The sequence below is a fragment of the Vulpes vulpes genome, unplaced genomic scaffold (genome assembly GCF_048418805.1).
Source record: "Vulpes vulpes isolate BD-2025 unplaced genomic scaffold, VulVul3 Bu000000656, whole genome shotgun sequence".
Classification (NCBI taxonomy): Eukaryota; Metazoa; Chordata; class Mammalia; order Carnivora; family Canidae; genus Vulpes; species Vulpes vulpes.
The window spans coordinates 182,016-194,980 of NW_027325677.1; the positions used below are offsets into that span (position 1 = coordinate 182,016).

Below are 12,965 nucleotides of genomic sequence, written 5' to 3' on the forward strand. Positions count from 1 at the left end.
CACTAAACCACTGTGCCACCAGGGCTGCCCGAATTTATCGTTTTAAAAGATGTCCTTTGGGGATCCCTGGGTGGCGCAGCGGTTTGGCGCCTGCCTTTGGCCCAGGGCGCGATCCTGGAGACCCAGGATCGAGTCCCACATTGGGTTCCCGGTGCATGGAGCCTGCTTCTCCCTCTGCCTGTGTCTGCCTCTCTCTCTCTGTGTGTGACTATCATAAATAAATAAAAATTAAAAAAAAAATAAAAGACTTCAGGTTCGACTGCAAGCTATTGTGCATAAGGTAATAAAGAGAATTATTTTAATATCCAAATTATTTTGTTTTCATTTATTCATTTGATATTATCAGAATATCTAATATTTATATTCTATCCTGTTATTCCTATTCCTGCCTTGGTTTTTATGATTTCAATTTTTAGTTGAATATATTAAATTAATTCCACTGGAGGATCCCTGGGTGACTCAGCGGTTTAGCGCCTGCCTTCCGCCCAGGGCACTATCCTGGAGTTCCTTATCGGGCTCCCTGCACGGAGCCTGCTTCTCCCTCTGTCTCTCTCTCTGTGTCTCCCATGAATAAATAAATAAATAAATAAATTCTTTAAAAATAAGCAAATAAATAAATTCTCCCTAACAGTCTTTTGCCAGGATCTTTCCATTCACTTCTTACCTAACTATAGCCTTTCTTCCAGAAAGGCTTGTATGAAAAATGTATGCTGCTATTTTACGGTAAAAACTGTTTTGTCTATATACTTTATACTTGGAAGATGACTTTGCTGGATATAAGATCCTTGTATCATATTTTCTTTCCTTGAGGCTCTTTGCAAGTGTTGATCTTCTATCAATGAATATTGCAGCCAAAGTGATTACCTGGACCTTCATTTTCAATTTATCTATCTTATTTCCTTTCCTTTATAAGTGCCATACTCTTTTTCACCAAGAAGCCAAATGGATCTTTCCTAATAAACTCAACGGAACATTTGTTTATTTGATTTTCTCCTTCACATATTCAGTTTTGCACATGTTATATATTTGGTTCCTGTCTTTTCTTTACTACTTGTTCACTACTTATTTGAATTTAGTTTCCTTTTGTTAAGTTTTCTCACTTCACTTTTCTATGTATCCTACTGTTCTGTTTCTTTTCTTCCTATTTATCTTCCTCTTTACTGGCCATTCTTTCCTGTGTTCTTAGTGTTTTTTTTCTAAAAGTTGTGATTACATATTTAATATTTTTGTGTTAATGTTGGGAGTGTTGGATTCAAATTTTATCTGCTTTAATGTCTCGGTTTTCTTCCATGTTTTTTCTCTGTTGGGAAGTTTTCCTATTACCCCTTTTCTTTTTTTTTATTACCCCTTTTCTTAAAGTAACATTACATGGATGCTTTATCTATTCCCCTTTGTTGGTTTTGTTGTTGTTGTTTCTTTCTGTGAGGTTTTTGTTGTTGTTGTTTGTTTGTTTGTTTGTTTTTTTTTTTTTGGTTTGCTTTTTAGCATATTTTTGTTGAGTTGGATTTTCAGAGAAGAAATTAGCAGGGGATAGCAATGACCGCATTCTTAAGTACTGGTTCTTAACAACTTTTGTCTAATTTCTCTGTAGATGTTTGCCTTTTATTTATTGATATTATTTGATTACTGATATTAAGAGCCCTTTATTTACTAGAAATTATTTTGTTACATGCATAGTGTTATTTAAATGAGCATAGAAGCCCATGTAGTATTATTTTATAAATCTTTATAAATCCTCATTCACTTTATTATAACCTTTTGTCATTGATGGTTCTATTAGGATAACATAAACCTCTTTAAATATTGCAAGCAATTTAGAGTTTAGCACAGCAAATTAAGTGCTTACATATCTGTTGAAAGGACTGAGAAGTAAAAGGTCACAGCATACCACCAATAGATCTCAGGTTTGTTGATAGCTTTGGGGGAATTATGAAGTTCCTATTTCCAACCCTGCTCAAAAGGTACGGGAAGTCACTGCTGTTGGTTGCTGCAGGGCAGGCTGTAACACTGAAGAGAATGATTCTTAATGGCCAGCAGACACTAAAAATTCTCACATTCACCATATCCATGCTTTTGCTTTCTGCTGCAAAAGGAAGAATAGAACTGTTTCACTTCTGCCTTCCAGATCTAACAGTCACTCATATTATTATAATCTAAACCAAAGCACTGCCACAAAGCACCCTGGGAAATTTGTTTTCTAGACATGCTTCTAAGCTATAGGAGAGAGCACGGAAGGTGGTGAGAATGGTTCTGAGTACCAACAATCCTTTTCCTCAGTGCCAGTACACAGCCTTCTATTCAAGCTTATCTCCCAAACAATGGCAACAAGATCATGTGACTGACAAAGATAATGTGCAAGTAACAATGTGTTTGCTCTTTTCCTGAAATCCTCATCATATGCTATACTATATATAGCATTAGATAGTCTTTATTTCTTTTCTAGTGTAATCACAAACCCCCTTCTAATTTGTAGAACCTGTAACCTGTAAAGACTGATTAATAAGTCATTCCATCAACCCTTTATAAAAATTGTGCAGAAAAAAAGAAAGTCTTCACTTTTTAAATTCATATTATTTACTTGTTTATTTATTTATTGTATACTCCATACCCAGTATGGAGCTTGAACTCACAATCCTGAGATCAAGAATCGCAAGTTCTACTGACTGATGTAGTCATGGCGTGCTGAGAAAAGAAAAGCTTTTAAAAAGGCAACTGATACGATACAGAACAATAAAGACAATATGATTATTTGTCTAGTCTTTGTTTAACAACTGGTATTTAGTTGCTATTAAAAACTTCTTTCTTTCACTTTCCATGCTATGTTCCATTTATACTCAGTCAGTGCCTCAAAAGTTTGTGATACTCTGCTTAGTAAGGTGACTCAAACCTTTATTCCTTAAATATCATGCTATGTTTGATATTTGATTGCTGTGGCCTTGAGAACCCATGAGTTAGACAAACATAATCCTCTCTGCTTCTACTGTGTAGCAGAAATTATATTGCACCTTACTATTAAGATTGTAACTACAAACAGTTGGCCTTTACCTATTAATTTGGTTGCATTAGAAACTCAATAAGAGTAAGTTTTGTTTTGTTTTGTTTTTAATTTCGAGTTCATTGAAACCATCACTGTGCCCTTGTAAAACAATTCTGCCTTTGGAAACAAACACCTGTAAACCATCAAAGCAGTAAATTATAGGGAGGGGAGACAAAATCATTTTTGAGGGTGTTCTGAGGGATTATAATGAAAGGAGTCATTCTCACTTTCAACCATTGAGTTTCCAATCTGTTTTCTAAGACAGAAAAAAACATTTGTGGTCATAAATAAAAAAAAAATTTAGAAGATTTCTTCAATTCTACCAGATATTTTCTATAAGCCATTCCACTATATAACTGGACCAACTGCTTCTGGGTAACGAGGCACCCAACAAGGTGAGTGATTCCCTTGGGTATGAGTCCATTGCTTTACTCTTTTGTTGTAAAGTGAATGCCTTGGTCAGAAGCAACATTGTATGGGATGATAATTGTAGCAAATAATGTATTCTATAAATCAGTGGGTAAGACTGAGGGCAGGAAAATTAGAGACACAGAATGGAAATGCTTACCTATAGTAAGTGATAATATCAAAGGGGGAAGGATTACTACTCTTTGATTCAAAAGGGTAAACATTCATTAAACTGCCACCAGAACTTACTTCCACCCTTCCCTCTGGGAACATATACGTAGGATTCCTAGTTGATCTTCACTATAGACATTTGGTAATTGAGCAGCTGAGGTAGCCAGATTTACCTTTACGAGAATCTTACGTATTTGAGGCTAAGCAAATTCTATACCAGCATCCATTGTCAGTTTGTTAACGAGTCTACAGAGTAAACACTAGGTGGCACATAAAGAGCCTGACTGACATCCACACAATAAGAAATCTTATCTGAGGGATCCCTGGGTGGCGCAGCGGTTTGGCGCCTGCCTTTCACCCAGGGCGCGATCCTGGAGACCCAGGATCGAATCCCACGTCGGGCTCCCGGTGCATGGAGCCTGCTTCTCCCTCTACCTGTGTCTCTGCCTCTCTCTCGCTCTCTGTGTGACTATCATAAATAAATAAAAATTAAAAAAAAAAAAAAAGAAATCTTATCTGACCTGGTACTGCAAGTCTCTTATATATCAGTATGTGTTTGAAAACATTTATATAAATAACAAATATCTATGTTTTTTGCCAATTTTTAGAAGTTCATCATTAATCTTCCTTCTTAACCAAATTATTCCCTAATTTTTTGATTGTAGGGTTTCTAAAGTTAGTGTTATTGGAAAAATTATTCGTCAGCACACCTGATTGTTAATATCAATGAATTGATGCGTATCTGTACCTTCAACCAATTATTTTCTTATGCAAAGTGAACAACCAGAGGCCATGCTCAAAATTCTACCCCTGAAAGGATTTTCCTACACAATTATCTTTCAGGCCTATGATAATTAATTTTAGACATCAACTTAACTGGACCATAGGACACCAAGATATTTGTCAAACATTATTCTTGGTATTTCTGTGAGGGTGGTTGTAGATGATATTAACATTTTAATCAATATACAGAATAAAGCAGAACTCCTCCCCTAATGTGAGTGGGCTTCATCTAATCTATTAAAGGTCTGGAGGAGGGTGCCTGGGTGGCTCAGTGGTTGAATATCTGCCTTTGGCTCAGGTGTGATCTCAGAGTCTTGGAATCAAGTCCCACATCAGGCTTCCCACGGGAAGCCTGCTTCTCCCCCTGCCTATCTCTCAGCGTCTCTGTGTCTCTCATGAAGAAATAAATAAAATCTTTAAAAGTAAATAAATAAATAAATAGAAAATAAAGGTCTGGAGGAATAAGAAAGCTGAACCCTCCCATGAATAAATAGAACTCCTCTTGCTTATGTGAATAGGAACATCATTATATTCCTGTCTCCAGACTGCAATGGAAAATTCATCTCTTTTAGGGTCTCTAGTTTACCAGCTCTCAATCTGGAACTACACCATCAGTTCTTCTGGATCTCAAGTTTGCCAAAAATAGACTTCTCAGCTGCCAAAAGGAGATCATTCCTTCTAACAAGTTAATAAATCTTGCGTGTGTGTGTGTGTGTGTGTGCACAGTTATAATTATATATATATATATTTTTTTTTTTCTCCCAGTCAATTGATTCTGTAGAATTCCCTAACAGGCTATAGATAAGAATGGAAGTAGCGGTGGTAATTCAGTAGAATTAGATCCCACGAGAGTCTGAGCTACGTGATTATGTAACACATACATGGTATTAGAATCTGTAGGAGCCTGACTCTAGAGAGTAATGAATCTTATAACAGCTAATCATGTTGCATAACTGAGACTACATGATTATAGGTAAGATGTCCCTTTCAGTCTCTACTGAGGGTTTAGTAACAAAGTTGAAGCTCTTTAAAAATGAGAGCTGTTATTTGATGGAAAAAGTGATAGTTTTTCTCCCTAACTTCAAGTTTGTCTGTTTTTCTCCTTGCATAAATTATTAGAGGGTTTATACAATATCCTAATTTGTATAGGAATTTTATGTGTTGTTGGAGTTACTAAATTATAGGCCAAGTGGAAGAGAAGGGAGCCTTAATCTTATTTTGTCTGTACTCAGTCAAAACCAGCAACCTGAGAGAATATGTCAGAGCAGTATACATTTTTTTTCTTTTTTTTATAAGTTATAATGTAAACTTGTGTCTCTGTTACCTGGTATTCTATGTAGGGATTCGGCCTACTTTGTAAAACCTGGGTCTTCCCTCTCCAATGTGATAAAGACCTTCACTTTGTAATATGATAGCTCAAATGAGGTGGTGCCTTTTCTGTCTTGTTTTGGTTTTGATTTTAAAATATCACATAACACTGAATGATGTCCATTTATTTCACTGCTAGAATGTCCATGTCAATTTGCTACTACCAGAGGTGCCTACAATGAAAAGTATTATTATTATTGTACCTACTTTGCTGCCCATTTCAGGGACCACATTGGGTGTAAAATCACTATACTAAGGGCTATACTTTGGCATCTCCCAATCTGGAATACTGGCATGACTATTAATGTCAAGAGTCCTGTTCTTTTTGTTATCCCCTGCCTCAAGAAGACATCCAATTCAGAACCTGTCAAGAGCACTAGTGCTTCCCTCACAAATAAATTTTCGATGTTTTGGTGACATAAATGTAAGAAGGTCCTTTGAAGACCTCCCAAGAGATATTACCACAAATAAATCCCTTAAACATCCTTGTATCTTTTAGATTTGGGATTTATGTAAGGACATTATATCAAAACAGTCACAGAACTCCAAATTCATTTAAAATAGATGCCATTTGGATTAGGTTTTGGTTATCCACCAAAGCACCATGGGATAACTAACACATTAAATCCAGAATCTCTGGTATATCTACCTATATTCTTTTTTTTTTAAGGTTTTATTTATTCATTCATGAGAGACACAGAGAGAGAGAGAGAGAGAGGCAGAGACACAGGCAGAGGGAGAAGCAGGCTCCGTGCAGGGAGCCCGACGTGGGACTCAATCTCGGGACTCCAGGATCACACCCTGGCCGAAGGCAGGCACTAGACCACTGAGGCACACAGACATCCCATCTACCTATATTCTTAAATTCAACCCACTTTAAATTCATTTTCCTTCTTGACTGTTTTTTGGCATTAAGAATTAATTTCCATACATATTGCTCCATATTTTGTCTGATATAAAATATCAAAATATTGCTCTTGTTTTTGTACAAATGCTGTCTCCTTCATGTTCAGACTTTGGAGTCATTCCCTTCAGGAATTTTAAAAACTGACTAATAATAATTCTGGAAATAATAATAGTTAATAAACTGGATATTACGAAGAATAATGATTGTTATGGATGAACACAGTCCAGACTCTTAAAATAAAAGGAATTTAGTCTCCTTGCATAGAGAAAAGGAAATGGTAAAAAAAGATCAGTAAGATTTGGGCATTCAATGTATCAGATTGATACAGATTGATACAGCAGGCTCCATGCACCGGGAGCTCGATGTGGGACTCAATCCCGGGTCTCCAGGATCGCGCCCTGGGCCAAAGGCAGGCGCCAAACCGCTGCGCCACCCAGGGATCCCCTCTGTTGGTTTTTGAATAGAAATTAAATAATTCCCCTTGGATCAAATGGTCATATTTGAAACAATAACCTATGATTAAAGGAAAAGAGGATTATGGGGTATGATATTATTCTCAGACCCACTCTAACAATCAAGTACACATAAGGTTTCAACTCCAAAATAATAGGATATGGGCTGAACCAGGCAAAATATATTTTTTACATATTTTTTCATTTATTATTTATTTATTTTTAAGTAGCTAGTTTGTTTAGTACTACCCAGTCACTATGGTAGAAAGTTAGCAGAGTTTAGATTTCTATGACAGAAAACTACTGGAAATCAGAGTGATCCAGCAGTGTGGTTTTGGGCACATGACCCCACTCAATGCTACAGCAGAAATCCAATTTGGAGCTGAATATACTTTAGAGGAGGCGAGTCCTTTGTGAGTCATAGGGTGATACCAAAACTCCTTTAAGATTACCACATGAATACGTAGGAATTTGAGAGTAAGTCAAAACAGAGTAAATTGTAATACTGCTCCATTGAAGCTTTCCAAAAATGTCTAGAACTCATTCATTCAATTTACCTCTAAATATATTACTCACTGTTCTTCTCTATTATTAGATGTTATACAAGAATGACTTAAAATAAGTGTGAGTTTCTTGATAATGCTGTGTGTGTGTGTTTGAAATGAGCATGAGGCCTATAGTATTGCAAGTACCAGTATATGAGATTGGTCAGACTGACTAAAGACTTGTGATGTTGTGATACCTCGTCAGACACAATTATGCTATTTCTAGTTGCCTCTGTGTGCCCGAATAGAGGTAGAAAATCTTTATCCGGAATTATAACCAAACAAATGTAACTTCCCTATGTTCTGAATTTTTATAGCATTTTATGCTTATTTAGAATTCTAATCTACTCTCTATAATTTTAAGCAAATAATTTTTTGAATTTTTTTACCATGAGGGGAAGAATATATCTTATTTATAACTATATCCTCCATAACACTTTATGCACATGCTCTGCATAATAAGTCCACAAAAGAAGTTCCATTTGTACTAATTGATAGGATACATTTTTGGCAAGAAGCAGACTTCATTATTGTTTCCCTATAAGAAAAGAGTATTCGGCAGCCTTTGTGGCTCAGCAGTTTGGCGCCACTTTCAGCCCTGGGTGTGATACTGGAGACCCGGGATCGAGTCCCATGTCGGGCTCCCTGCATGGGGCCTGCTTCTCCCTCTGCCTGTGTCTCTGCCTCTCTCTGTGTCTTTCATGAATAAATAAATAAAATCTTAAAAAAAGTATCTTGGATTCTTACAGCAGTAATTTTTACAGTAAAAATTATGTCACATCTTATTACTACCCAAAGAAGGGTATGTAAACCAATCTGTTCATCAGTCAATCTTAGGTATTCAGTTCTCATCATCAGCTCTATTAGCACTGTAAAAGATTCCTCTAACTCAAAAATTCCCATTATGGAACATTCGACTTGCAAGCTCCTTGTAGTTACTGTAGATGGCAGCATGGAAAGAAGCTCTTCTTTTTCTCTGAAAACCATACCTATATCATTTTTCTGCCAAAACTTACTGGCCTTTCTCTACTGTCATGGGGAGTTTTGATTTATGTCGCTCACTGTGAGAATTCAGTGAATAAGTCAATGCCAGTTCTGTGTACTTTCTGGTACACATATAATAGTTTGTCTGCCACTGTCATTTCCCTTTCACCTGACATTCCAAAATGACAAAAAGCAAACCACTGGTGATCACACACACATATGGCACACACACGCATGCACACACATCACGCACATCACACACATGCACAGGCACCCACACAATGATAATCAAGACATATTAACCTTAAGAAGAAAGAAAAGCAAAAATATAATCAGTGTAAAAAGAAAAGAGTTAATGATCAGATTGCTTATAAGGCTTATAACTAATCCACTCCCCAAGACTTTCTTGAATTGTATTTGTGTCATGATTCTTTTAGCAAAATGGAAATTTGCAACATATTTCTATTTTAAATATTGCCTAAGTTGAAACTTTCCAAAGTTGTCTAAAATCATAATGTTGAGAAATATTATGTGACTTTCAAAGATCCTTTAAACCATACATGCTTGAAATAATCTATTTTAAGATGATTAGCTGCATGCACACACATACACACACGCACATCACTATGAGAATTCAGGAAATAAGTCAGCACATGTTCTTTTGTACTTTCTGGTACACAGAAAAAAGAATGGTTTCAGTGCAGATAATTTTTATTAAAAAATTTCTAAATGGTTATTAACATGCAATTACATTAAAAATTAGATGGATGTTTAAAACCAAGTGACTATTCATTCCAATAGGCTTCATTTTGAAGTAGTGTTTTATAGGTTCTACCAACAGATAGTTGGTTCTGAATCCTGGCTATACCACATTTTAAAATGTGGGACCTTGAAAAAATTAAAATAAAGTATGGAACCCTGGTCTAATTATGATCTCTCAACTCAGTTTTCTTAATTTTAAAATAAAGATAAGTAAGAGTACCTACTTTATAAGATTGTAATAAGGATTAGACATTAGTGCCACACTTGGTAAGCCTTTAATAAATGTAAACTATTGTTACTATCCTAATGAGTTTGCACAAATGAAAAAACTGAAAAAATATAAATGCCTGGTTAAAAAAAAAACAGTGGATATGCTGAATTATTTTCTTAGACAATACACAAAAATATTTTCAATTACTTTCTTCTCTGTGCATATGCAAAGGTGAAAAAAATAACGGTAGAGGAAAATAAATCAGCGAATAGATTACAATGTGACAGCTTGAATTCCTTAGCAGAGGAAGGGTACATAAACCCACTCCCCAGACATTGGGTGTGGCTTGTGATGTGATTTGCTTTGGCCAATGGAATGTAAATCCAAGTTTAGTCAGTAAACGTAATTCATACCAGTTATTTTAACAGATGTTTTAATAGGAATTAATCTCAAGAACTATTAGAAACAAATTTATTAGTTAAAAAGCAAAAGGAAACTTTTATTTATCATGGAGATAGCTATGAAAAGCACTTACCATCCCTAAAGCCACAGAATGAAAAAGGAAGATACCAATATTGTTAAAAATAGAGAAGTGTGGAGGGAAGACCTCATGAATGTAGAACCCAGACTCCTGCAAAGTTTGGTTCTGGTAAGGCTTCTGGTAAAAACTCTACAGAGATTGAATGGAAAACCTGAAGAAGAAGACACACTACTCACTTGGTAACTATGTCTTAGGAGTTCAAAAGGAGTGTCACATGACTGAAGAAGTTTGGGGACACTTAGATAAAGAGACACTAATGTGTTATCTTGGGACTGAAGTTTAACTTCAGTAACTTTATAAATTATGCCAAAAAATAAATGTTTAGGTTTTAACAGATGATGCTAATAACAAATTAAGAATTTATTTTTTAATTTTTAAAATTATTTATTTATCTGACAAAGAGCACAAGCAAGTGGAGTGGCAGGCAGATGGAGAGGGAGAAGCAGCCTCCTTGCTGAGCAGAGATAGGTCGGGCTGGATCCCAGGACCTTGGGATCATGACCTGAGCCAAAGCAGATATTTGACCAACTGGGCCACACAGGTGCCCCAGAAAGTAAGAATTTAAAAAGTAGATTTTGAGTCATCTATATGGTTCAGCCAGTCAGGCATCTAAGTTGGTCTCAGGTCATGATCTCAGGGTCCTGTGATACACCCCTGCATTGGGTTCCCCACTCAGCAGACAGTCTGCTTCTCCCTCACCTTTTCTCTCTGCCTGTTCTCTCCCTTCTCTTTCAGTAAATAAAATATTTAAAAAAATTTTAAGTAGATTTTGTTTTTGTATTAAACCTATGTTTATGTTTTTGAACTACTAATCCTGACACAGATAATCTAGATATTTTCAAGTAAATTCACATCACTTTTTCTATATTTAATTATGTTTGCTTAATTCAACATTCACAAAACATTTCTAGTCCAATTTGCAAACAATTAATTCTTTTTTTTTTCAATTAATTCTTTAACTGCTGCTTCAGATCTCTCACAAGTGCATACATTAGAGCAAGATTGCTGCTGGCACACAACACTTAGAAACAGGACCCTTGAGCTCATCAAGAATACCATCGTCTTGTGAATCATGAAAAGTATTTACAAATTTCTGATTCTTAGAGCAACATATTCATTGATAACTTAAAAAACTAGAGTCAGAAAAGTATCAGGAATCCAACTGAGAGGGCAGAAAAGGTCAATCATGATAAGAAAAGTAAAACTGTATTTCTATACCATTCATTCTCTATACAAGCAAATGTACCACCATGAGAACTACCACTAGGAATGAATGACCTATGCCAAAGAGAATAGATAAGAAGGACATGGGCAGCTGAAGCCAGCAGGAACACAAATCTAAGCTCTACTCTCTAATTCTTCATCTTCAACAGGAGCTTCATCATAGTAAGTTACTGCTCCCCATTACCTAGTTACCGTCAAATATTTGTATTTATGAGGACCTACCAAAAATATTAGATATGTTTGCACACTCAACTGATACTGGGTTGTGAATCTTGAATTCACTCAAATATGTAATTAGATCAATGAAATGTACTTGATGGTGTCTAAATATAGTCAGGAAATACTAGGGACATCAAGAAACAAAACTGCCTACTTGCCAAGTAAAATTCTATTTTTTTACATTCCCAATCTCAAGCTAATGCCATCTGTATCAAAACTTAAATCATTGTTTTTGGCAATTTTCAGATATACAATGCTAAATGATTCTATTTAGAAAGTCAATTCATTTTTGAAAAAATATTTGGCATCTGACTACCTTTGGTGGACCCATCACATGACTATGCTTCATTAGATCTGACAATCCATGTATGCAAATGCAGAGGCAATGCATTAAGGTATACAAATAAGAAGTGACTAATTATCATATCTAGTTTAATATGACACGAAAAAGAAAGCACACATTAATGAAGGTAACTCAATCCATAAAGTGAAAAATTTAGGAGAGTGTTCTCTGAAGCATTGATGACAATGAGAACCTAAGTTATCTATGAATTTATAAAATACTGGGAAAAGATTAAACTCTCATAATTAGTGGCATAGAACTTTCAGACATTTTATACATCTTAATAGACAGGGCTGCTTCAGCTTACATTTTGTTTACATATGTTACAGTCCATTATTTAAATGTTGCTTCCTTTACATCATTTTAATTCTTTAACAGTTAATTTCCCCAAACCTATCAAATAGTATATATACAACTTTAGTTAGTTGGTTTGAATAAAATAAATTTTACCCCGTGTCTCAGAGAGGAAATCCAAGAAAGAAAATCTTTTTCAGCTTTATTGAGACATTAATTGATATAACATTGTGCAAGTATAAGCTATACAATAGAGTGATTTTATATATGAATAAGCTGCAACATGATTTCCACAATAAGCTTAGCTAACCCATCTGTTATCTCACATAGTTACAACTTTTTTTCTTTTTGTGTGTGTGAGAAGTTTAAAAATCTACTCTTTTAGTAACTTTCAAATATATAATACAGTATGGTTAATGATAGCCACAGTGCTGTAAATTGCGTCTTCAGCCTTTATTCCTCTTGTGTGTTTTGACTGTCTTCAGCCATTTCCTTCATTTCTACCACTCTCCACCACTGGGCAGTCACTAATCTAGCTTCTGTTTCTATGATTTTTGTTTGTTTTAGAATCCACATACAGGTGAGATTGTCTTTGTCTGACTTATTTCACTCAGAGTAATGTTTTCCTAAGCAGGTCCATCAATGTTGTTGCAAATGGTAGAATTTCCTTTTTTTACCGCTTAAGAAAGTACACTACACTTTCTTCATTCATCCAT

General features: G+C 35.5%; 1 long non-coding RNA gene across 1 annotated transcript in view; it reads left to right on the forward strand.

Annotated features, from left to right (window-relative positions):
* The first annotated feature begins 261 nt into the window (after positions 1–261).
* LOC140596564 (uncharacterized) overlaps positions 262–12,965 on the forward strand; it is a 40,908-nt gene continuing 28,204 nt past the window's right edge. Inside the window, exon 1 of the long non-coding RNA XR_011998490.1 lies at positions 262–280. This is a non-coding gene — a long non-coding RNA (uncharacterized lncRNA). The remainder of the gene's footprint in view (positions 281–12,965) is intronic.